The sequence below is a fragment of the Carlito syrichta genome, unplaced genomic scaffold (genome assembly GCF_000164805.1).
Source record: "Carlito syrichta isolate Samal-C Ts95f unplaced genomic scaffold, Tarsius_syrichta-2.0.1 Scaffold305546, whole genome shotgun sequence".
Classification (NCBI taxonomy): Eukaryota; Metazoa; Chordata; class Mammalia; order Primates; family Tarsiidae; genus Carlito; species Carlito syrichta.
In genome coordinates this window covers 980651-994477 of record NW_007249642.1, presented here as the reverse complement: position 1 = coordinate 994477, position 13827 = coordinate 980651, and the positions used below count along the sequence as shown (strand labels likewise).

The 13827-nt window shown below is 49.0% G+C and overlaps 1 protein-coding gene across 2 annotated transcripts in view; it reads left to right on the top strand.

Annotated features, from left to right (window-relative positions):
• Positions 1–20: 20 nt before the first annotated feature.
• B3GAT2 (beta-1,3-glucuronyltransferase 2) overlaps positions 21–13827 on the top strand; it is a 51152-nt gene continuing 37345 nt past the window's right edge. The window contains exon 1 of one of the 2 annotated variants that reach the window (XM_021714269.1): positions 21–167. The gene's annotated coding sequence lies outside the window, so the exon portion shown is untranslated. Of the gene's footprint in view, positions 384–13827 lie in introns of both variants that reach the window. The other variant, XM_008061726.2, reaches the window with a different exon arrangement.

The following is a 13827-nucleotide window of genomic DNA, read 5'->3' as shown; positions in this document are numbered from 1 at the left end:
CCCGCGGCCCGTCCCCCGCGCCCGAGCTGCCCACCATCTACGCCATCACGCCCACCTACCGGCGCCCCGCGCAGAAGGCCGAGCTCACGCGCCTGGCCAACACGCTGCGCCAGGTGGCGCGGCTGCACTGGATCCTGGTGGAGGACGCGGCGGCGCGCAGCGCGCTGGTCAGCCGCCTCTTGGCGCGCGCTGGGCTACCCTGCACGCACCTGCACGTGCCCACGCCGCGGCGCTACAAGCGGCCCGGGCTGCCGCGCGCCACGGAGCAGCGCAACGCCGGCCTGGCCTGGCTGCGACAGCGCCATCGGCACCGGCGCGCGCCGCCTGGCGTGCTCTTCTTCGCGGACGACGACAACACCTACAGCCTGGAGCTCTTCCAGGAGGTAGCGCTGGGGAGAGGATGGGAGAGGCCCCCGCGCGGTCCCTGGGCTCTCCCTGCACTGCCCTTGGGCTCCCTCTGCACCCCCGCGCCCCTTCTGCGCTGCCCCTGAGCTCCCACGCCCCCTAGCCCCCCTGCACCCCCTTGCCCCTCCTGCGCTGACCCTGCGCTCCCGCGTTCCCTCTCTCCCACTCCGCCGGCGCTCCTGCGCCCAGTGCTTTCTCCTGCACTCCCGTGGCCCTCCGCATCCTTGCACTCGCCCCTGCGCTCCTCATCCCTTGACCCCGAGACCCCCCTCCCCCCGCGCCTTCCCACGCTTCCCCTGCGCCCGTGCCGCCCCTTGCACTCTGCCGCGCAGTGGAGTTCTGGGTTCTCTGTGTGCGCCTTCGGGCCCGCGTGGAGCCCCTCTCAGCCGCAGCCTCCGCTGGCCCTGGGCGGGGGGCGTGAGACCCGCGGGGCTCGAGGGCAGGAGTCCGCTCTGGGGCTTTTCCTACTTAACTTTGGGCCAAGGAGCGGGCCAGGAGCGGGGCGCGGAAACGCTGGCCGCGGTCGGCTGGCGTCCCCGCCTGGGAGCGAGGAGGCCACAGAGTGGCCCGCTCGGAGGAAAGGCGCGGTGGGGGCCGCGTCTACGGCCACAGGGAGGGAGTGGAGGGGCCAGCCCAGAGGTCCCCGGCAAGGGTGTGGTTAGTGGCAGCTCCGACCTCTACGGGTCCCCTCGTCTCCCCGCAAGTCACAAGTCCCTTCTGACCCTAAAGCCCGACTTTTTTCCAGGGGAGCCCTTCCTGGCGGAGGAGTGGAGATTGCGTCTCCGACGGCCGTGTCTTCGCAGCCCCAGGCGTCCCTCCCCACCTTTCTCTAAAGTTCCTTTCGTGGGTTGGCCGGCGTGTTTGCGCAGGGCCGTGGCGTCCTGGAGTTCTCCGCGGTCCCGAGCGTGGAAGAGGGATTGTCCTTGCGCTGGGACCTTGTGGGGGGCCGAGTGGAGGGCGGTGCGGTTTGCACAGGAGACCGAGATGGAGGGCACACAGTTACAGCCAGACGCCACCTGGTGGTGGACACTCAGGCAGGGACAGGTGCAGCCGCACTCGTGGTGTCTTCGAGGCCCCACGAGCTGTCCCTTCCTCCTCCTGGCATTTCTTGGCATCCTGCCTCAAAGACTCCCAAGTAAACTGGACATTCCGGACGTCCTGTATTTTAGCATAACCTGGATCGCCTGTGTGTCCAGTCACCAGGGACCCAGGTGCTCCACCCTCTCATCCTAACCTCTGACAGCTGTGCTGGCCTTCCAGTTTGTCTTCTGTGTGGCTTTTAGAAATCCATCTCCTAAAGGTGGCTGCCACCTTGGTTTGTATTCAGCCTGTCCAGGAGTAAAAGGAGCAGACTTTGTTCACCCTTTCCTCTCTGCATGGAGGCCTTTCTTTCCCTGTTTCTCCAGAGAAGTAAGTAAGCGTGGCATGGCCCAGTGTGGCCTGTACTATTACCCAATTCGAGATGCTGTCTGATTTTTAAATTGGACTTCTATTTTGATGCTGCTTTAGTGCTCTTGCCCCAAAAAAGAAGTGGCTTGTATTCTGAAGCAAATATTTTACATTTCAATGCATCATCATTTAAAACCCTAGAGTCTTTTTTTTCCTTCTCCAACTTGGAAGTTGCTTGATCTGTGAGAATGTGCACTCTTGCTTAAGTAAAATAATGCACATCACTGCTGGTGAACTCTGGAGGAGGCTGGATAGTGAAGGGGTGGATCCATATGTTCCTAGCTCCCTGTCGCTGGTTGAGGTGACAGGACTGGGAGAGCTGGCACACACAGGCTGGGACAACAGGTGCACACGCAGGCAGGGACAGTGCACACACAGGCAGGGACGGTGCACATGCAGGCAGGGGTGACAAATGCACACGCAGGCAGGGACTATAAGTGTACACACAGGCAGGGATGGTGCACACGCACACAGGAACAACGGGTGTACACTCAAGCAGGGACAATGGGTGCATGCACAGGCAGGGCCGGTGCACACGCAGGCAGGGATGATGAATGCACACACAAGGATGACGGGCAGGAATGACGGGTGCACACGCAGGCAGGGATGGGTCCACAGACAAGCAGGGACAGTGCATGCGCAAGCAGGGATGGATGCACAGACAGGGCTCGGTTCACACACGGGTACTGACAATGCACATGCAGGCAGGGATGGGTCCACAGGCTGGTAGTGACAATGCACACGCAAGCAGGACCCAGTGCACATGTAGGCAGAGCCCGGGGCACACGCAGGCAGGCCCTGGTTGGTCCACACTCAGCCCTCCTTTGAGGCTCCCAGGCTGAAAGGAGGGCTTGTTGGTGGAGGAAATTAAACAACAAGAGAAAGATCTAGTCGTTTTTTGTTTGTTTGCATTTGGCCCTAGGGAGGGAGAAATGATGAAAGGAAGAGGGGAAGATAGGGAGAGAAAATAGTACCAGCAAGGAGAGCCTGATCAAGGAAAATGCACACAGCTCCAAGACACTAAGATTGTGCACATCTAGAAGTCATGAAATAATCAGAGGCTCAACATACTAGATTTAAGTTTCCCAGCCCTGGACGGTTCTCCCGGACAGTGACTTTGTGCCCAGTACCCTTCTCTGCCACCCGCCCCATAGGGTTACGGACAGATGAGGGCTCTGCTGACGTGCATGTGTGGACACGTTCTGTTTTCCCTTTTATAACTTACTCTTTTCCTTGTGTTGCAAGCACCATGGAACTCACTAGATCAGTGGAATTTATGAATTCTTAGTCTTGTGCATTTTCCAGAATTTGAGGTTCATTTTCATATAAATCCTTAGTTTCTTGCGGGGATAGTGTGCCACACACTCATTCTCAGGTTGACGATTCCATGTGGACCACAGCCTAGACAGTTCTCAGAGAAAAGGGAGGGTCAGATAAAACATCCAAAACTGCAGCTCTGGGAGAAAGAAAGCTGACAGCCCGACAGAGACCGGCACCTGGGCCTCCTGCATAGTGCGTGTACACAGATCAGTCCTGGAGGATTCACTGCACTGAAGGAGAGGACGTCTTGAGCCAGCCCTCTTTTATTCATAGTGTGTCTAATTTCTGTGTTTGCTACTTAAGTAGGTAGATAAAAAAAGGGATGGGAACAGGTGCGAGTTAGCTCTCCAGCGGTGGCTACATGTGCAGGGAGTAAGGAGGCAACGTCTCCATACCAAATTAAAGACACTCCAGGCCATTGGGCTCTATTATTGTCCCTGTGATCAGAGCGGTGCTTTGCCCTCATCACAGCTAGCTAATTTTCAGCCTCTCTTTTCAACTGAGCTGTGCCACCAGGGAAGAAATATTTGCATTGAACAATCCTGCGTTCACAGCCAAATCCATTTGCAAATGCAGCTTATGCAAGCCTTAGCCTTGAGCAGACTGTTCTGGAGAGGGAGGGGGCAGGTTTTCCAGCTCCACGGGTATGACTCTCCTTCCTCCCATGGCCTTGGTGGGGTTTGCTGGATGGGTCTCTGGAGGTCTCTGCCATCCTATCGACCCGGCTCTCTGGAAGAGCTTATTTGCAAAGGATTTAAGCTGCTTTAATAAAAGCCACAACAGCAGATAAATGTGGCTCTCCATCTAGTCATATTTTCAATAGCACTATTGATCAGGTTCCGGGTCTTCACTCGAAAGCAGCCTTCAAAGCTTCCTTAAGCCTAAAGCGGATGCATTTTGGGTGAAGTTGGTTTCATCTTTGGAAATCAATTGAGTGGAAAGGTTAAGAAATAGCACTTTCCAGGCCAGAACAAAAGACTTTGGAAATTTTAAATGTAATGAGGTGAAACTGGGAGACAGGCTGGCTGCTGAAAGGAGCCTGGGGATGGGGCTGTGTCTTGGGGCGGCTTCTGGAAAGCAGCCAACCTCAGAGGCCCCTCTTTGAATGCTGTGAGGATGCTGGGCACTCACTGGGAGCTGGGCGGTTGGGGGTGAGGGGCTAGTCTTGTCCTGTTCCTTTTCTGAGTCTTTGTGGCTCTTTCTTAAATGCTGCTGCTTGGAGTCATCACCCGCAGTCTGTTTGAGTTCAGTGCTGGGCACTTTTCCCCTAATAGTAATTCTTTGTTTCCTGGAAGGAACTGTGAGATTCAGTCGTCTTCTACCCTGGGTATATTTACTTGATAACTATCTTTTTAAAGTGAAGAGACCCAGAATATTCTCTAAGGTGGCACATACGAAGACTTTCACCTGAAACCTACCAGACATATTTCACACTCTCCCCCGACCTGAAAATGTGTCAATAGCCAGACCATAGATCTGAGAAATGTGGAAATTTTGTAAAAATGCATGTATAAAACTACAAGCAATTTTCTTAGGCGACCGATGTTAAATCTACAAGTTTTCTTTACTCTCCCTGAGTGTACAATACTTGAATTATGGCTCATTTTTGACAGTTTTCTTTGGAGATCAGCAGTTTTCATGTGGATTTTGATGTTTTAATGGGCCAGAAATAACAATTTGAGTTTAAAAGACATGCTCCCTTCTTCCTCTTTCTATTGTCTTTTTCTGTCATTTTTCCTCACCCTACTCCTCACTGATGGTTCTCTCTCATGAATAGACATGAAACAGTTCAGACGATTGTTTGGTGCAGTGAACGTTGTGTTTTTTAACCACGGAATCTGCTGTCTGCTTCTTCTTGGAAACTACAGAGGGCGGCTCCATTTTCTTCTCTCTACTCCACTTGCCTCTAAATTACAAGCTGGTAATTTTCTCTTGTGTGAACAGTAATGGAATAGTAATTGCTTTTACGGCATGCTGCAAAAGCAAAACAGAACACCCAAAGTCAAAGTCTTATTTACGAATGATTTCAGGTGGCCTTCGAGTAGTGGTATGTTTTTTGTTTATTTGGTTTTGGTTTGAGTTTTGTTTTCACAGAATTCAATAATGTTCAGCTCTGTCTGTCCAAACCTTTGGGACTCTGATGGATTACTGGTTCAGTCTGTAGAAGTTAACACATTATTATAGATTTGAGTCACAGTGCCATTGAAGCATGAAATTTAAGTTTTGTGTGGTTCTCAAATTTTCCCACCAAAGCACAAATTAAATTGTTACACCAGTCCATAGACAGCTAGCTAGGTAGTCAGGTTTAGAAAACTCTCCAGTGCACAAGAGTAAAACTAAGATAGCTCATTGTTCATGCCTGGTAATTTTTTGTATACAATTTTTAAAATATGCTGAAAAATATCCTTTCCCATGGATATAAGCAAAACATAGTTGACATCAATTGAGCACTTTCTATGGAAGAGGTACCACCCCTAGGGTTTTAGTCATATTGACACAGTTAATCCTTGTATAGCACCCTGAGAAGGTTACTGACACTGCCCCAATGTTTTTATACTAGTGCTAATATTAAGTGCACACTTTTTCAGGGAATACAGAGGACTGAGACAAGGGCCACCAGACCGTGCATGGTTGGTCACCTCTGACTGATAGAGTCAATGTTTCCATGTTTAACAGAAGCACTAGGAAGTTACTGGAAAGTCATGCAGCTGTTCTGTGGCAGAGACAGGATTTTGAACCCGGGACCCTGTTTCAAGAACCTGCAGTGTCCACATAACACAGACAGCAGATGGAAATTGGTCATTTTGTATGGAGCAAGACAGTGAATTAACAGAGGTCTCTGACATTGCTGCTGTCTCCTCCTGTACTTGAACTTTTAGGTCTTTCTTCTTGGCTAGATCAACTTTAAATTTTCTCTTTTGAACTTTTTTCCTCTTTTTGATGTTAATGAATTAATTTTTAATTATCAAATAACTATTAAAATTGTATTTGTTGTGTAGAATATGACGTTTAAGATAGCTATCTGTTGTAGAATGACTAAAGCTGCCTCACAGGTTTACTTGTGGGAGAACATTTACAATCTACCCTGGCAGTTTACGATACATTGTTCATGACTGTCATAACCATATGGCCTAACTGTCACCCTCTACAGCTTCTGAACTTACTCTCCTGACTGAAATTTTGTGTCCTTTGGACCAGACATCTTCCCAGTCTGGCACCTGTGTTTTCCCCCTGTATCCCTGAGTCTTAAGAAAATCTGATCTCCCCCCTCACTATCTCTAACTCAGAGACCATCTGATACTTAGACTGTTTTTTCAAGTTAGGCGAAAACTGCCGTGTTAGTGTATAAACTAGAGTCTTATATTTATTGAACTATGTCTTGTGAATAAGAATCGATGGCTTCTATAAAAAGGTAAGACACTGAAGTTGATTGTTCCTCAGCTGGCGTAGGTACACAGTGCTCTGCATCCTGGGAGAGTGCGTTGTTGGAGCAGACAGGAGTGCCTGGAAGAGGAATTCTCAGAGTAGGAGGGACTGGGGGAGGGTCTGGAATTGTTTGCTGTGGTTCAGGGTACCGCTGGAATGGAGATGTGTTTGTGGGCCTTCCTTTCCTGCCTCCTCTCCCCCCCACCGTGGTGCTCCCCCGTGGTCTGCTCAGCTCATCGGTAGGATAAGGTTTGTTCATTCGAGACTGATTTCTTCTAGGGTGGGAATTTCCTTGGATGAACAGCAAGATTCCCAGATCATTGGTTGAGTCTTCCTGTGGGACGTGGCTTGCTGAGGGGTTTGATGGTGTTCTCTACCATGAGTCAGTTGACTTGGTCTTTTCCAAAAAATTACTAAAAACACTGTCATGTGTGTTTGTTGACGCCATCTCTTCTATCAGTAGAAAGAGAACATCATGCAGTGTGGTCATTCTGTGCTGAGTGGGACATAGTGCCGGGTGTCGGCGTCACGTGACATGACATGGTGCCTGTCTGTGTTTGTTTCTTCCATTAGAGCACAAGGGCAGTAGTTTTCTTCTGTTTACTGCTATATCTCTACTATCCAGAGCGGTACCTAGCATGTAGGAAATGCTTATTAAGTGTGTTGCAATCACGCTGTCCCACTCGGGTTCAGCATGCTCCCATCGAGCTATTCGAGTTTGATAGATCAGCTGACAGCCCAGCACCTGCTGCGAGCCAGGCACGGTGCAAATCGGAGCAGGAACGTCATGTGGTGACCCCAGTGGTGACCGAGGGCACCTACCCTGAAGTGGCACATTTGGACCCAGCATGCACATGGCCATCTGTATGGAGAAGCTCGGGTGCCAGGAGCGTGAACAGAGGCACCAGCAAGTGCCAGGGAAGGTGTCAGTGTGGGGCAGGGACATTGGAGCAGGGAAGAGAGAGTGAAGGGACATGGGGCAATCAGAGACCTGAAGCCATCTCGATGAGAGAGGCCAGGATGGTAGAGGGTGACAGGAGAAGCAGGTGTCACTCCCATCCTGCATGTCACAGTGCTGCTCTGCACCAAGGGTTCCGTCAAGGTCCCTTTTCTGTCATACAGAAGGCCAGGCACCGAAACAACGAGAGCTGTCTGGAAAGGAGATGTAATTATCCCGTGGGTGACGTTGGCTGAGAGCCGGAACCCGACCTCAGATCCGTTCCTTCTCCAGAAGGGAAAACAGGAGGAATGAAGGGGAGCCAGCCCTGGCTGCAGGGATAGAGTGAGGGGTCTGGTATCTCACAGGAAGTGGGGCAAGGAGGAGGAGCCAGCTGCAGTCACCGTTGCATGTCACTGTGCCAGTGCCACCCAAGTTGGTAGGAAACAAGTCGGTTTCGCGTCTTGGAGAGAAGCTTCAGCATCCTTTCCCAGTCATTATATAGAGACAAGAAGTCCTCTGTTGCCTTGTTTATGGAAGTAGTGTCTGAACTGTGCCCTGGGCCTTCCTTTTTGATGGTGCCCATCCTGACACCCTCTGTGCAGGTAAACGTGAACCATGAGGTGTGAGGAGCCTGATTCCTTTCATTGCTTTGCATCTGGTTTTCAGAATACCTATCAGGCAAAGGTTTGACCTTTAACTTTTTCAGAAGACCTTGGACAAGGTGGGTAGTGAATTGGCAGAGAAACTTTGGATGTGTTTTTCTCCATTGAGTTGTGCCAAGGAAGGGGTCACTGGACCATGTGAATTCTTTATGGCATCCGACACTATGTGACATGACATAGTGCCTGTCTGTGTTTGTTTCTTCCATTAGAGCACAAGGGCAGTAGTTTTCTTCTGTTTACTGCTGTATCTCTAACATCCAGAGCGGTACCTAGCATGTAGAAAATGCTTATTAAGCATCTGCTAAATGAGTGAATGAATAAGACACTTAGAAGCTGAAGGCAATTCTTAAGAAGAAAGCTAGGCCCAGGAAGGAGTCCTGCGCAGAGACTGTCAGAGTCCAGCTCTGAGGTCTGTGTCATATGTCTAAGATTATCTGGAGCCCTGTAAATAGTAACTTAAACTTAAGTGTAGCCCCTGCTCTGACCCTGAGAGTCTCATACTAGAAGGAGAGAGAGAGAGAGAAAGAGAGAGGGTCTTGAATGTGTGTGCACCAAGGCATCTTGTCGATAGCCTTCAAAGCAGGAGGCTTTTCGGGTAGTTGTGAGCTATGAGTGTTCAGCCTCTCACACATGGGAAGATCAGGCTGGGCGCTCACACAGGCCTAATGGCCCCTTGTTCTAGTTTGTCGTCCCTGCTTGGTGACTGAATCGCGCTGGCAGGTGACCCACCTTGTGAGAGTGCTGTTAGGGCTGAACTACCGGTGGGTAACAGACTCAGTGTCTTTATCTGTTCTCTCCACAGTGGGTGATGGCCCGTGGAGGATGCCCCAGGTGACTGCGGTGTCTCTCCAGACTCCCCCAATGCCTGAACCATGATTCCAGAAGCCTGGGGAGTGGAGGTGCACGGCTTCCCCAAAGTAGCCTGTGCCCAAGCAGCACTGCAGAAACTGATGTCTCAGTGCCACCATTGGGTGTCCCCAGAGCAGTGATAGGGACTAGAGTTAAGCAGAGGTTGTCTAGAGAGTCCTAGAGGAGGTGACATGTGAGAGAAAGGTGACTCAGGACATCTTGTGGGTGCTGAGACTGACTCCCCGAGTGGACGCAGGGCTTGGGAGTGGCTTGCCTCCTGTGGTCCTGGGTGTGGCTTAACGACTGTGGTCCCAGGGCTGAGCAAGCATGGGCTAGGGCAGACTCAATGCCTATAGATGGTTATTGTTGAAGGAATGAATGAGTCCGAGATCCAGTGTTCCCAAGGCAAGGCAGCTCAGAGGAAGGGGTGAGGTGGATTTTTAAAGCATGTGATCCAAAATGATAGTTTGATCTGCACGTCATTTCCTGGGGTGGGAAGGTCAGGAGTGGCCTCTCTCCAGCTCCTGTTGGAGGAGGTGAGGGGTCTCATCTGAGGATTCCAAGGCCCAATGGGTCATCCGGGACTGGCACTTCCTGGAGACCCAATAAGCTTGTTTCTCTTTTGCCAAACATCACTTAACTTGTCATTAATAAAAATATTCTGAAGCTTATTTCCTGCCAGAGGAGAAGATGTAGTATCAGAGAGAGAGAGAGAGAGAGATAGAGGGGGAGAGAGAGAGAGAGAGAGAGAGAGAGAGAGAGAGAGAGAGAGAAAGTGTGTGTGTGTGTGTGTGCACGTGCGCATGGGCACATGTGCATGCATGTGCTTGTGTGTGCATACTTTGCTTGTATGTGCTGATGTGTGTGCATGTTTGCATGTGTATGCCTGCGTGTGTACATGTGTGTGTATATACATGTGTGCTGTGTGCTCGTGTTTATGTTTGTGCATGTGTACATGGTTGTGTGAGCACATTTGTGTGTGCACACTTTTCCACAGGGCCTCCCAGTTGCCCCCTGCCTGAAAATGAGGGGCCACCCTTCTCCTTCCCTTCCTGACCCCACCACCTCCAAGTCAGCTTCTGGCCACACCCAGTTCTGCTGCTGTGGTCCTCAACATTTTCCATTCACATGACTCCTAAAAGAATTTTGTGGCCAGGCTCGGTGGCTCAGCCTGTAATCCCAGCACTTTGGGATGCCAAAGCAAGTGGATTGCCTGAGTCTGCGGGTTCGAGACCAACCCGGGCAACTTGGCAAGACCTCAACTCTACAATAAAATTTTTAAAATAGCTGGGTGTAGTAGCATGCCTGTAGTTCTGGCTACCTGGAAAGCTGAGGTGGAAGTATCACCAGAGCCCAGCAGATCGACGCTGGGGTGGCCGTGAGTGTGCATTCACTGCACCCCAGCCTGGGTGAAGGAGTGAGACTCCAAGTCAAAAAAAAAAAAAAAGAATTTTATGAGATTGCACACACTCTAGGATATTTTCAAATGGACATCTAAATTTTAAAAATAATTTTAAATAGTTGCAAAGCATGTAATTTCCAGTGCATTATAAATATTGGCATTTATAAATGAAATTTATCTTTATCTAGTAGATTCTATAAATGCCCTAACAGTTTGATATCCACAACCATTCACTTAATAAGCAGACTTTCTATGATATTTGGAATTTTATATTGCTCCCTTTTCTTTTTTTCTTTTTTTTTTTTTTGAGTTGGAGACTCACTCTGTCGCCCAGACTGGAGTACAGTGGCCGCTCCCGGCCACCGCAGCCTCGACCTGCTGGGCTCCGGCGATCCTTCCGCCTCAGCCTTCCGAGTAGCCGGAACTACAGGCGTGTGCTACTACGCCCGGCTAATTTTTTGATTTATTGTAGAGATGAGGTCTCCCTGCCCAGGTGGGTCTCGAACCCGCAGGCTCAGGCAATCCACTCACCTCAGCCTCCCAAAGGCGCGGGATTACAGGCTGAGCCACCGAGCCCAGCTGCTCCCTTTTCTATTTTCATTCCTCCTCAGAATTTTATCCTAGAAAATATTTTGAGGTTCAAGATCATTTATTGATCCTCCTATCACACATATCTACAGTCAAAAAAATTAATATAGATACAATTTAATTTTTTTTTTTTAAATCCTGTGGCTATCAGCCTCTGCCTTAAAAACCCTTTAGGATTGACTTAACATTACAATTAGTATTGGTAAATCATTAATCAAAACAACATAAATGCTATGGAGTTGGTTAATTAGCTGTTAAGCGTGAAAGCTACATTTACTGGAGATTGATTTTTTAGTGACACGGATAGAGCGTTTTTGTTGTTGATTATATATTCTGCATTCAGTGGTGAATATTACAGACTACTAGGAAGGGATAGGCTTTGGTGTAATCATGTTCCTAAGAAGTCAGCTTTGTTGATCGAGAAATCAGTCAGAGGAACTCCTTTTCTTAGAGCAGATTCCTCAGTTTTTTTGAATGCTTCAGATTTCAGCCAAAAATCACATGGTGGTCTTTCAGCAAAAGCTGTTTAAACGGTCTATTGATGACATTAGGTTCCCTTCAGCTTTGTCGAATACAAACGATTAGAAACCTCTCTGCTCCCTGGAAGATGTATTACCGGTTCATTAATGACCTTGGCTTTCTCGGTAAAGACTGCAATGTTTCAGATGACCTTTACTTGGTGCTCTGGAGGTTACCAGCTGGGGCAGTGCATCTGGCACTGGTCAGCAGGGCATGGGAGGAGTCAATGGCTGGGACAGAACCTGCCTCTGTTCTAGTTGTGGGTTTCAGGAACTATTGTGGAGGGTGTGAGAGTAATGAGAGTCTGCTAGTTACTCCCTTAAAGCCATCTGTGTCCCCAGGGAACCCTGCACTCCTGTTGAGCCCTGCATGTGGAGCCGGGAGAGATGGCCTCCGGGCCTGGCTTAGCCAGAGGCGTCACAGTGACGGTTTGGATTCTTTACTGGGTGTTGGTCCCTGCTGGCAGGCAGAGGCATGCCTGCTGCTGTTCAGTTTCCACAGCCGCTTACAGAAGAGGACAGGCCCCATGCCTGGGCTGCCCAGAGGGCCTCATGAGAGTACACTGGCTGCCGTGAAAATTCCATCAAGTGGCTCAAGGGATACAGGGAAGCTCCACTCAGACATCTCTTGGGAGTCTTCAGCCACAGAGGATGTGGCCAAACATCGAGTCAAGATGCCACAAGCCACCCAGCCACTGTGGCTTCAGTCCTGGTGGTCTTAGTGGCCTTCAGCTACTGCTCTGTGGGCCGATGGGATGAGAATTTAGGCATGGTCCATATGTGGAAGTGTTGTTTCGAGTCTAAATAAAGTTAGAATTGCAAGATGAAAATGCCAGTATCATTTTGAAAGGTCAGATGACAGTTTGGGGATATTTTTATGACATTGATAAGTTCCTCGGTGACATGTGTTCACATTGGCACGAGTGCTGGAGATGTCCTCGGAAGCCCGTTCTACCCGGAGAGCAGCCTCACTTTGCAGGAGAGCTCTCATGACATGGTCATCACAGTGTTTGGGGCTAATTATTTTCCTTGTTCTATACTGAAAAGTTCCTTTAATTTTCTTCTTTTTTCTTTATTTCATGTATTTAACTATTGGCCTATATTACTTTTGCTTCCTGCTGTGTAGACTAATAAGACAGATTTTGTGACTCCTACCTTTCTTTTGCTTTTCCCATTAGTTTTAGGATTTAAAAAGCAAAAAAAGGTTACATGACTGGGTGACCAAGCTTGGAGCTCCTCTGAGCTGTGATTTGGGGGTTTGACTATTTCTTTGAAAATCAGCTGATAGTCCTGTAGATTGAAATATAGGTGTCCATCAGTTGGCTCGTGTAAATCCAGTGACATTTAAAAGTACATGCCTGTTCTCTGGTTTTTGTTATATCTCTTTTCCTTAACCATGAGGAGGGCCTGAGGAGAAACAAAAATTGTTTGGGTATTTCTGGGTTTTGTTTCTGATTTCAGTCGGAGTCTTACTCTGTCACCTAGGTTGGAGTACAGTGGCACGCTCACGGCCACGGTGGCCTGGACCTTCTGGGCTCAGAAGATCTTTCCACTTCAGTCTTCCAAGTAGCTGGAGTTACAGGCATGTGCCCCATGCCTGGCTAATTTTTTTATTTACTGTTGAGATGAGGTCTCACCACATTGCCCAGGCTGGTCTCGAACCCCTGGGCTCAGGCAATCCTCTCGTCTCTGCCTCCCAAAGGGCTGGGATTACAGGTGTGAGCCAGTGTGCCTGGCTATTTCTGTTTTTTTGTTTTTTAATTATTATGGTAAAATACACATTTGCCGTTTTGCATTTACTCCAGTAACCTCCAATGTAGTAAAGTAGACATTTGCCATTAGAAATTTAAGCTATGACTTCTAATCTACTTTATGTCTCTATGAGTTGGACTGTTTTAGGTACTTCATGTAAGTGGAATCATACCACATTTATACTTTTGTGTCTGGCTTATTTTACTTAACAGAATCTCTTCAGAGTCCTTCCATACTGTAGCACGTATCAGAATCCCACCTTTTTGAGGCTGGGTAATATTCCATTGTACAGATATTCCACAATTTGCCCCTCTGTTCACCCGTTGATGGATACTTGGGTTGCACCTACATTTCACCTGTCACATCCAGTGTTGACATGAATGTCAGTATCTATCCAATTCTTGATTTCTATTCTTTTTGGTGTTAACCCACAATGGCATTGCTGGGTCATGGGGTATGTTTAATTTTTGAAGAACTGCCCTACTGTTTTCCACAGCAGTTACATCATTTTACGTT